Source organism: Struthio camelus, chromosome 10 (genome assembly GCF_040807025.1).
Source record: "Struthio camelus isolate bStrCam1 chromosome 10, bStrCam1.hap1, whole genome shotgun sequence".
In the NCBI taxonomy this organism is placed as follows: Eukaryota; Metazoa; Chordata; class Aves; order Struthioniformes; family Struthionidae; genus Struthio; species Struthio camelus.
In genome coordinates this window covers 6,976,239-6,988,957 of record NC_090951.1, presented here as the reverse complement: position 1 = coordinate 6,988,957, position 12,719 = coordinate 6,976,239, and positions in this window count along the sequence as shown.

Genomic DNA, 12,719 nt, shown 5'->3' with positions numbered 1-12,719 from the left:
ACAGTAGTGAACAAGATACTTAGTGTCTTTACATATCTTTACATATTTTTCAACTCTCTAAGTGGTTTTGCATATCTTTAAATGTTTTACATTAGCCAGGAACTTGCCGAGCATAGTAAAACAGATTTTAGCTTATAAAAGATCCATTTATAAAAGCTTTTTCACTTTTTCCTTTAGCAACGGGATAGGATATCTTATTCAACTAGGTTGCTAAATATGAATTACTGACACTCCAGAGACTCTTTCCAATGGGGTTCAGAAATTACACTCCTTTTTTGTCCCTAGAAATGATGAAATTGGCTTGTAGTTGATGGGGGAAAAAGTAATCATCAGCTTCCAAAAGGAAAAGAGGATTGATAGCTCAAACAAACAGGAAGGGGGAAAAGTGTAATTTACCATGTGGTTCACCAGCAGCTAAATCTGTTCACTTGACACAATAAACGATGTCAGGCTTCCTCACCCACTGTGTCAACAAAATGGGTGTTGTCAAAAACATTAAGACATCTTATTGACAAACTCTCAAGTCATTATACTCTTTGAAGTGGCTTTGTCTTCTGCCTAAAATTATTGCACCGACAGCATCGATTCATCTGATACATTGATACTGCAGCAACAAGCTCTGGGGAAGATTCTGAATACAGCTAAAGCCAATATCTAAATAAAGTTACTTTTCAGCTATTTTGGGATTAGTCCGATAGGTGATGGGCTATCAGGGATGAGCACTTCATACGCTATATTGGAACAGTTACGACTCTTCTTATACTTAAAACAGTATTTTTGCTACATAAGGTAACTAAACAGAGCACTGTGAAAAAGAGGTGGTTTTGCATCAGGAGCTATCAGCTAGGGGTTGATTGCAAATACATTGTCTTAAACAGTTTGCTGCAAATTAGTCCAGCCAGAATATACTGCTTATTCATACACTTCAGGGAGTACAAAGTTTACAAAGCTCCTCTCCTTACTCAGATAGTCGTACTAAACTCTGTCAGCCTGGTGCTACGAGGAAAACTTGGATGATTTTGTCAAAAATAGCTACATTTGAAAAGGATTTTGGTCAAAAATATGTGAAATAACTTAATCATTGCAAATTAAGAAGCAGGAAAGATCTAATGTTCAGCTAGGAGGTCAAAGATGGAGTGAGCATAGAAAGCATAGTCTCTTTTCCACTCTAAAATGATCTAGGCAAGGTGAGGGTTGAGCCAGGTAGGGTTGTTTGCACTGCTCTGCCCATCAGTAACTACTGTGTGGACAAACAGGAAACACAGTCACCCGAAGCTTGAAGGATGAGTGCTTCTCGCCCTTAAGTTTAACACACTATGGGTCCAATTCTCCCTTACATCAATGTGAATCAGCAATAACTCGGTGGAAGCCAACGGCGTTCTATCAGCATAAAGCCAGTACAAGAGGAAAATCAATTCTACATGGGACTGAATGTCTATACACCCTGTGAACAAAAGGCCCTTTTTTCGGTTTTTGTTTTTTCACTCTTCTCTTTGCAGCTCTGCACTGTGGAGGAGTCTCCAGCCAGCATGGAGACAATACAGCAAATTCCAGCCCTGTTCCTCCCCAACTGGCCTTTTGGGAGCGAAGAAGGTGTGGTAGGCATGGTCAGAGCATGCCGTGGTCCTGCTTTTGCACTGACCATTATTTATGCTCTTCTGGTCCTTGTTGGGTTTGGCAAATCCTAGAACCACACACCAGCAGTGGGGACTAATAACCAGGTCTCTTGATCCCATACTGACTGCCCACACAGACGAGAATCGTGCGCCATCAAGAATTTGGCTTGCGGTCCTTAATGTAAAGCACAGAACTGAAGATAGAAGCAGGCTGAGTGTGCCAGTTCTGTCCACTGTGGACTTGTGATTAAGTTTTGCCATTAAAATACAGTATATAAAACACTAATTCAAGCCAAAATTATAGACTCGGATAATATATAGAATTACTGTGCCAACAATCCACAATAAAAACACACAGTACAAATAAGTGAAAGAATCTAATGTCAAAAATATGGATAATGAAAGTAAATTGCATAAACATAATTAATAAAAGCTTGGAATGGAAATTTCCAGTGTGTACTGGCTGAGCCTAGATCCACTGAGAATACAAGGACTCTCCTAAAATGAAGTTGGGATAGTAATGACCAGCTTCTTACGCTTTGTTTAAATTGTATCTTTTATATCAGAAGTCATCCAGGAGTCTCCACTAAATTATTTTTAATTAAACCACTGTATTTTATTAGTTCCAACTTTACCACATTCAGATGAGAAATAAAGATGCATGCAGAACCCAGTCTTTGACTGGAAGAAATCCATTCCTGCACAAATGTTCACAGCCGCTGTCTTGCGCTGCCCTAACTTTGCAGATAACAGCTACTGTTTTGCTGAACTTGTCATGTAGCCTGGAAGTCTGACAAGGGTTTTTTTGTGATCCATTCGCAGCCTGTGCACAATCTCATCTACGTATTTATTTTCCTTTGCTCAAAACGCTCTGAGCTTGGGTGGCCTTGGTTAAGAAGTTTTAGGTTGTGTTGCTAAGATGATGAAAAAAAAACCCCAAACTTTTCTTGCATGCAGCACTTTCATTTAAAAATACCACTGAAAATCCCAAGAGAACTGGCTAAGACAATGCCTGCCTTCCTTACCACCTCCGCTCTCCTGACTCAGTGCTGCACTTAACAGTGGAGGCTCCCATAAAAAACAGTACAAATTGGCACTGCCACCTGAACTCTCCACGCGCTCTCCATGTAGACTTGGATGAACAAAGTGTAATATACACATATGTACGTAAATGCCGCACTGTGGTGGCCTCAACTAACAGCAAAGTAGTGAAAGTATGTATTACTAACACAAGGTCAAGAAGGTAAACCTTCAGCCTACAGCCCCAGGCTTTGGTTCTTCTAGTTGGGGTTTATGGAATGAAATTCCTTCCTATTAGTTTTCCTAGGATGGATGGCCATGAGCCACTGATGTCAAAGAATGAGGATACTTGCTCGCTAGCAGGAATAACGGGTTCCTAGCCTAGTTTTCAGGTTGTAAAGTTTTTTGCCATCATGGAATTAAAGTTACTGTTAGGTAAATCCTCACAGTCTTACTCCCATGGAGTAGTCTTTTATGCAGAATTACACACTTTAATACTAAGAAGGCTGTCAGAGTTCTGTCCTGCAGACATTATCTCTGGTTTCTGAGCAACTTTTTAACAGATTGCAATCGTACAAAATTCTACTGAAATATACTTTCCATCTGTAATCACAATGCAAGTAATTAGCAAAGCCTCCTCAGGAATCTGGTGGAACCACATGGCTAATTAGGTCATTTATCCAATTCAGATGAGGACACGGCCCAGTGGAAACCAGGATCTAAAACATCTTTCTCAGCCCTGGCACAGGTCTCAAGCTGGGAGCTTTTGCAGTACCTTGGGCATGCTCCCAGCTGCTCCACAGCTCCGTTGTACTGGTTTAATAGTTCCCCATAACCTGGGTCACGGTATCGAGGAGCCAGTGCTACTGCCCGCATGGGAATGAGAAACAACGGCTATTGGGAGTGATGCCAGCCTCCAACCCCTCTCCAGTAAACCCCTGCCTGCCATGGGTGACTTTCAAATAAGCACAAAGGGAGAAAACAATAAATTTCTTGTAATTTTCAAAATAAACAAAACCAGGGTGAATCACTCCAGAACAACAACTCTAGTAATTTGATCTCTCTTACTCTTTCAAAGAAAGCAAAATTATTTTGGACAAATTAAAGACCACTTCTGTTGGGAAATGAGAAATTACATTCCAACTAATGCAAAATATTAAGTAATAAGCTTAAAAAATATCACCCCACCCATACGCATGGAAAGATTTCAACCTTTTTTAGTCCTGAACTAGAAATACTTCTGAACACCTTTGTAAAGCTGTTTAAATGCATTGCTACATTAGTTGCACTACATTTTTAAGTCAGCTGTCAGGTATTCAGTGGAAAAAATAGCAATTTCAGGTGTCCGTGGCAGCTGAACTCATCGCTCATCAGGTAGATGGCACCGCCCTGCAGCTCAGCCAGCACGGGGAATCGTAGAGGCGCTCATTGTCTGCTTCAGTGCAAAGGCACACAGCTTAGCTTATACTGGTCATGATTTGAACCAATTTGACGGACTGCATGGGAATGGATATGGCAACAGTCATACGAACCTTTCCAGTTCCTCTAGCAGACATTGCAATCTAGCCTAATTTTATCCCTTGTGTTTTCAGAAGGAAAATATTCTGTTTTCATTCTTATTCACACAGATTACCATGTCAGTATAGCTGGGTGGGTCGCCCCACGATCACAAATATTTTATGCCCCTGTGCTCATCTTCCTACTTAGTTCCATGAGGAGAGAGATAGCAGCTATTAAAGCAATTAGAAACACTATTTTCTGTCCAAGCAAGTCCTCTAGCACACATCGATCACAAAATCCTTTGCACTCTTCGTACACAGGATGCCAGTGGCAAATCTTCCAGGGATGTCAGTCAATGTACTATCAGCCCCTCTACTGCATGGACAGTTTATGTTAGTGTTCTAAATTAAATTGAACGTAATGTTAACCATTGTCCTAAAATAAAGTAAGCTACTTAACGTGGTTTGGAATGTACTTCAAAATGGAAGTTTTAATAGAAGTGATTCACAAGGACTAAGGGATATATGCGTTTTGATAATCTGAAGTGAGCCAGCTTATCCAAAAAGCCACTTAATTACACCAAAACTGAAACATCTGGTTTAGATTACCTCTAAAAATATTATGGTGAAAAGTAAACCACGTAGAGAGGAAGTATTAACATTTTTCTTGACGTATAGACTGCCATGACAGAAAACTAATACCTACATTTTTTCATTATTCTTGTGTCTTCATGCGATTGCATATGATACACAAAGTAAGGAGTCCTCTTGCCTTCACACTCAATTTAACAGCTCAGATGGGGAATAGGAGGAGCTTCCCTGCCCCATCCAGCGCAAGTCCTAGGGTGACAGTCAGAGCAGGACTTCGCTCAGGGGAGGCCAGGGGGTCAGGGCTGATCCTCGTCCCTTCGATCCTTTGGCATCCAGGTGCTTTTCTGCAGTCCTGCCTGGCTCAGGGTATTTTCACAGGGAGGCAGGCTATGGTCCTCAGCAGGGTGAGGCAAAGGGATGGCTAAATGGGTCAGCCTATGGGACTTACCCTTTCTACATAGGACTTTTTTTCCCTGAGGGGGAAAGGATTAATTTTCTAATAGATACATGGAGCTGGCTACAGATCTCAGTTAATGAAGGGACATCTTCCTCAAAGGGATTTGAGCCTGTATGTATCAAACAAAGTACAAGAAAGGCAACATTCTCCACTTAGACTTGATCTAAAAACATTCCTAACCCTGTTGTTGTCTACTATTATTTAGTCCACCACCCATTTTTTCCCTCAGCTGCAACTAAGGAAAGACAAACCATCTAAAAGCGATGCCCGCTCCACCCCTGCACATACAGTAGGTACTCCCCAATCTGGAGATATCCAAATCTCTCCCTGGTACAGTAGCCTGGTATTTCTTAACAGTGTCTGTAGCTGAGAAGTCACATTATAGCACTGTAAAACATTTAGAGCCTATGAAAAACCTTTTATGTGAGCATTCTAAAGCTCAAAGCTCTAATCTAGGACTTGGTATATTTATCCAAGCCCTTAATTATTAATGTTACTCTATTGATTTGATACCTAAAACTCTAACAACAAAACCTGTGCAAACTAATTATGCCTGGCTTCCGATTTTACAGGGCTTCTTTGCTCCTCTTCTAAATCTTCTTTTTCTTAGTCAATAAGGTCTGATTCATAAAACAATACAGAGATGCCAGTATGGAGAAATTATATGATAAATTAATATACCTTTTAACTGAGCAACAGATATGCAGGTTGGTGAATCATCTAGTCACAAGAGAAATCCCAATAGTACCTAAGTCTGTGTTTGCTTATTCAAAAGCAGGCAGCACAATCAAACCTAACAGTATTAATTAGTTAAGAAATAAAGTTATTAAGAAAAACCTTCGGTGTTTATATGCAAGGCTTTGCAACACTACTTTCTTGAGGCAGTACAGCTTTGTCAAAGTTAACTGGAAAGAGTACCTTCACAAACCTCTAATCGCATGGATTCCTCTGTCCCTCTCAAGTGCACTTGTGCAGCAGTAGTATTAGGACAGTGCTTTGCTAGGTTGCAATGTTCAAAAGAGCCCAGAGTCTAACACTCTTGTCTGCATCCAAAAAACGCTCAATCAGTCCACTAATACTGCTAATTCAGGGGCAGTTTCTCATACCTTTCCTCAGTCTGAGTAGTATCTTTAAGATAGACAAGATTGCTACTGGAGCAGCTCTCCTCCAGAGGGCTAGCAAGATCATCGTTCAGAAACCGTTCAGCCTCAGCAAGGGAAAAAGTCTACCCGCCTTGAACAAGACAGATACCAGCAAGGCACAAGTTGGTGCTGGATCTCTTTTTCCAAGTGACAATAAGCAGCTGATGCAGTCCATTTTCTCCTACTGAAATGGGATGCTGTGATGTATGACTGCTATACAGAAGGGAAAAAAAAAAAAAAAAAAAAAAAAAAAAGCTGATGACCTGTTGGCCTTTCCCACCAACTAACAATACTCCAGGGCGGGTGACTCCGCACAGGGCTAGGAGAGTCATATATGCCCAGTTCCTACCTCACACAGCTACATACAAGCATTCATGCCTGAGTACCAGCTTTAGCAAGGGCATCAAAATCTGGACCAACAGATTTACAGATATGGAGTTTTTTTTCTTTTTAAATTTTACACTGTAGATAATTTTAAGTAACTTTTCTAACATCACTAAATTTGCAGTGAAAAGTTTTAAAAGCACATAATGCAGAAAGTTTGCGATTCTCGTTCCTGCTCAGTTAACGTACTCTCTTATGGGTATATAGCACTCCAGAGGGGGGACAAACATTTGTCAACAACATATTCGGTACTGAACAAAAATCATGACTTGATAATTTCACTAATAGCCACCCTTACATCTCTTCCTAAGATACATTACTGCCACAAACTTATTTCCTTGGACTGAGGTGCTGCCATGTAGAAGGCTGAAGAACCGCAATGTTACATGATCTTAACATTTTTATTAAGATCACTACAATATTTCAAATGTGAGAAGTGGCTCAGGGTGACTATTTTTACCTGTCCACAGGTTTCGATTCAGTCCCCAAACTTCCTCAGAGTTGTACTTCAGTCGTACTTGAATGCAAAACTGATAAGTGAAATGAGAAATGTGTTCTTAACCTATTTTTAATCCCCATATTTGAATACCTATTTTAATTTTTTATTATTGCCATAATCGCTCTGTACATAGGCAAAGAAATAATTTTATCTTATTTCAAACCCTCTGATCTACCCAGCTCTTGAGCAAAACATACTGTATTCAGCTCAGATTCTCCTGCTTCCTGCATGCGATTTCATCCAGAAAAATGATTTTAACAATATCAATCAGAGAAGAAAAAAGGCAAGTTCTGAGGAAGATACACTGCTTAAGTTTGTTTACGAGCTAAAATGAAAGTGGACTGGCATAAATTCTCGACTTCAGTGATATTACTCCGAGATTACATCAAAAACAATGGTGATCTGAATTTGGCCCAAATGTCTTAATTATGAACAAACTCCATTAGTTCTACTGAATAGCAACGTACATCATAGAAGGAGGTAATTTACAATTCTTATAACCATCATAATTTGTAGTACACAACTAACCACATGGCCATTCTTTCAAGCCATCAAGATAAATCACAAGAAAATCAAAGGCATATCTAATGTTTGATGACAAACGGCTACTAACAAACATTTATTGCAATAAATTGTTGTTAAAAATGGTGATCATGGGAAAATGCCTAACACAGGTGATCAGGACCACTTATTTTAAAATTCTCCTCTATTGCTTCTCTTAAGTGCACGGCCCACCAAGTTTCATTTAATCCTTTCAAATTCTGAGCAGGATAATGATGGCAAATAGTGGTAAATGAGTCACATGCCTGTATAGGAGTATCACAGCCGTTGTGGCACTTAGATGAATGCTGTGTCAGAGGGATTAACGTGGTATAATACCACATTTGCTTTTGCAGCCTGTTATTTCAATCTCGTGAGCTGCCTTTCATTAAGGTAGGGAAATACAGTAAGGTTACTGTTGATCTCGGGCAGCCAGAGAGGGTGCTGTGTGACATCCAAGTCCTTCAGTTCTATAAGGGACTCTTGGCAGCCTCTAAAAGTCTTGTTTTGTGCATTAATGGAACGAGAGAGAGAATACGCCTGTGCTAGGGAAAAGTTGGCAGGTGAAGTAACAGCACAAGACACCGCTGTGCCAACAAGTTACTTAGTTCTGAGTATTCGGCAGCGTGCACCCAAGAATTCACAGGGTCCTAAACTGCAGAGACAGCAAATCATTGAATTGTCACTCACAGGGCAGCAGCGACCTGGCAAAGGCTCAGCACTAGATGGATTCAGGTAGCCAAGCAGTCTACAGAAAACGGGAGAAGATGGTCTATATGTAGTGGAAAACTCTGAACACTTTGCATTTGCCTTGATATAGTTTCTCTCCTATCTGCACTGAGGCCTTTAGCATTACACTGACTACCGCGTCCTTGTGAAAGGCCGCAGGAGAACTTTGTTGTGGAACAGCCTTACCCTGAGCCATAGCGACTTCACTCTGGTTGGATAACAGGAGCAGTCTGAAGCACTGGTTTTGTACACTTAGATATTGTGCCTATCAAATGCCCACCTATGAATGTATGCTCCACATTCACAACCTCTTCACAAAGAAAAGCAGCATGGGAACGTGAAAACTGCTCGGAAGCAAATACTACTTCTCTAAGCCATTGCCCAAAATATAAAAGGAATTCAGAACCCTCTGCAGATGAGAAGAATTCCATTAAATTCTACCCATTATATTTTCTAAAACAAGATGGAGGAGTGCCAAAATACCTAAACAAAGCAGTTTTTTCACACAATTTCCATCCCACCGAGAAGTAATAAGCCCTGGAGATCTTACAAAGAAACCTGTTCTTGAACAATTTACTGCTCCGATTTATAGGTCCAAGAAACGAGGATGGTTCAGATTAACTTCGTATAAGCATCCACTGACTCTCAAGACTTCTTCTCCAAATCAAACCTGAGCCAGATTTTTTTCCCAGCTAGCTGCTCTTTTGCACCGACTGAGCCGTGTGAAGGGGATGGAATATGGCCACAAGTGCATATTTGAGAATTCCCCCAACTATGGGGAAGTCTCCAGCTGCTTTGAGTCACTGCAATCTATTCTTACACTTGTATCACAGCGGACATCAAGCACATCAGCAAGCTCTGCTAAACCACTTCATGGCTGGCACCCAGAACCTGACCTACTCTAATTGCTGCTGCATAGGTCAGCGCTATGAAGCTTGCAAATCCAAGAGCTTTATCCAGTTGCGAATATGCTAGTAGCCCGGTGTTTCCTTTTTTTTTTTTTTTTTTTCTCAAAAAAAGCTAGCTGCCAATTCTGAAAACCTGAGGAAAAAAAATATTCTCTAAATCTGAAACAAAAGTTTTTGGATTACTTTGCATACAAAAATCGAAGAAAAAGTCCTTTCAACTGAGAATGCTGAAATTAAATATTTAACTTTTTTAGCTTTTAAATTCTGATTGAACACAACTAATTCAGGGAAGTCAACGTGAATTAATTGGTACAATGCTGGGCTGCCAAACTGGCAGTATTTTTATTATTACTAGTTCTAAAAATGGACTTGGCCACACAGCAGCGACCACCTCTTCTTATAGGAGATAAATCCATCCTCAAACTTACATTAATCATAAATTGCCCTTTCTTGTGTGTTGTCCACAGCCCCAGATAAAGCAGAGTGAACTCGGCAGGATCAGCAATGACAGTCCAACCCTTGTGTAGTTCACCTCAGAAGGTCAAGTGAAGTTTTCAGTATCTGCTTTAAGATCTTATGAAAAAGACCTCTGCATGAGTTCGCATGTGGGAACTGACAAAAAAATTCAACCCAAACAGAAAACTTCAAAAGGCAGAGGTCCCCTGAAAATCTAGCAAAGGAAAGATTATATTGTCTAAAAAGAAAAGGCAATGAAAGTCTAGGAGCCAAGCACTTTGACTTAATCTTAGCTACCTCGATTGCAGGTGAGCTAACTAGACGTTTTATACAACCCCTATCCTCACCACATTTGCAATCCATAAAATATTCCAGAAAGAGCGGAGTTAGGAAGAACACGTAAAGCATATGCCTTTGTTTCTACCTTCACTCTGTTTGAGGGGAAAAGTCAAATACTGCAGCACCAAAGGAGGCAACTTAGGTATTTGAAGGTATTCTAATCTACACATACAGATGGATGATATGATAAAAAGTCCAGGTGACAGAAACCATTTGAAACTACTTTCTGTGCATGGACTCTCCAAAAGCACTTGGAGATGGAGATGTTACCTTCATTAGGTAGGGAAATACAGTACCAGGATTCCTTCCAGAGGGTAAAACAGATTTCTGACCGACAGAAACAAAGCAAACAAGTCACATCAGACAAGCTGAAGTCATGCAATTTAATCCTGCACATCCCCTACCTTATTATATTCACTTCTGATTACACCACGCTTAGAGAAAAACACGTGTTGATCGGCAGGCTGCAAAGAAAGCCAACGCTGATGATACCTTAAGTCAAGACACTGTATAAATAGAAATCTGAATATGACTTTCCACAGGGAGAAAGAACAGTGGCGAGATTTCATTTTCCATTATTACTACATGCTGGTAAAGGCATTTACACTATCAAGCACATTAATTGATATGAATGGACTCTTTAACCTATGGTCTTTCTTCTCCCTTACACTGCAGTAAATCAGAAGTCACTTTGCTAATGTCAGGATCGTCGTACCAGTCTACAGCTGGGGTGAAAGGAGAATTAGGAGCACTATTTTAAGCAGCAGCGGTTCTGTTCAGTATATATTCTTATTTTCAGTGCAGATGAAAAAGGAAAGATTAAGAGCAGCAGATCTGAATGGTATTCCTGGTTCTGCCACAGTTGTCTGGCACTGTACATCTGGCAAATCACTTAACATTATCGTATCTCAGTATCCCGCAAAGCTGGATTTATATTTTCCTAACATTAAGGATTTTTGTAGAAGGAAAAAGAATAATGTTAGTAAGCCTAAAAGCAAAAAGAGATTGTTTCCTCGGTTAATAGCAATGCTATCTCACAAGCAAATTCTCTAGTGTGAGTCAAATTTAAGGCTCCTCTATTTAAGGGGGTTTTATTGTATTAAAAAGTGGTGAGAGCAAACACAGATGCCCATCATTTAAAAAAAAAAAAAAAAAGGAAAATTTTAGTTTTGTTTTTAAGTGAACCAGTTACCAAGGACTTGGCTTCTTGTAATAACACATCTACTTTACTTTATTGTACATTTGAAAGGTTCAGAAGCATATCAGGGCAAAATATTGCTTCTGTTTTTAATTTAAAACCTGTAATACAGGACACTTTTGGTAAAATAGTAAGGGTTTGAACTAACTCAGAAAAAAGCTTTTTCTTTTTTTTTTTTTTGGATATAAGTCACTCAGAAAGATAGCAAAGAGTTTAACTTTGCTTATCTCACAGGAATTTTGAATTTTGCCCTTGACCTCCACAGACCCAGGACAACACTTTATCGTGTTTTTTTAAGACCCAAATCCTGCACACTGTGATGCAGAAGGGAATTTCTAAAGTCAGTGGGATTCCCCATAGCTCTCAGGATCAGAAATTTGTGGGAAGCTGTGGAGAGAACTTGTCTGAATTTTGGCCCAAGAGTTTTCTCATTTCCTTTGACAGTCTCCATAAAAGCCCTCTTGTGCAATTCCTGCTATCTTTTCATCTTGGGATGCCAAAATGCAAGAGTTTGAACATCTGTTTGAAAAAAAGAATATGCCAATATTTAAATTAGCAATGGTTTCTTTTCCCTCCAAGATTGTCAACTAATTATTTGAAAAGGATTTACCCAAATATTGTACTCAGTTCCATATTACACATGCATACATGAGAACAGAATTTGGCCCAATATGTTTAAGCTAAGCACATTTTTGCAGCTATGAAAAGTAATCTGATTTCCATGCAATACTTCATATATGGCAATTTGCCTTCCTGGGCCTCAGTTCACGTCAAGCCTTTTCACTCTGTTCATTTTATGAAGATTTAATTGAATCTTACTTAAATAGCATCAACTAGCACTTATTCATAAAGCCATCAAGCTTTTCATCACAACTTCATAGTTTTGTAATTCTTAAAAAAAAAAAAAATAAATAAATCTTATATATTCAGTAGTACTATCACTGCAATCACTTGAAACAAACTCTTCTGTCTGCAGTCCACCACCCCCTTTTTCAAACCCGGTTTTGAAGTCCTGTTAAAAATGACCGCGTTTTCACCAAAGGAGATTTTATTTTTCACCGTTTTTCTGCCAGAAACGTGATGGTGGTGAAGTAAAGGTTGCTTGGAAAAGTGCAGTTTGAATTCAGGGCTGATACAAAGGAACACGGCGGTGAAGCAATGAGAGACAGGAAGGCCCCCGCTGTTTGAACGAATGTCGCCCTGGTATCAGAAAGGCCGTGAGAGGGCTGGCAAAGCCAAGCTCTCCAGAGCCCCTGTTTAATCAGGGGCTCAATGAGCAGCAAGTGCAGAAGGGGCAAAATCCATAATGATACAGGTCTGAGGATGGATTAAACTGATTTC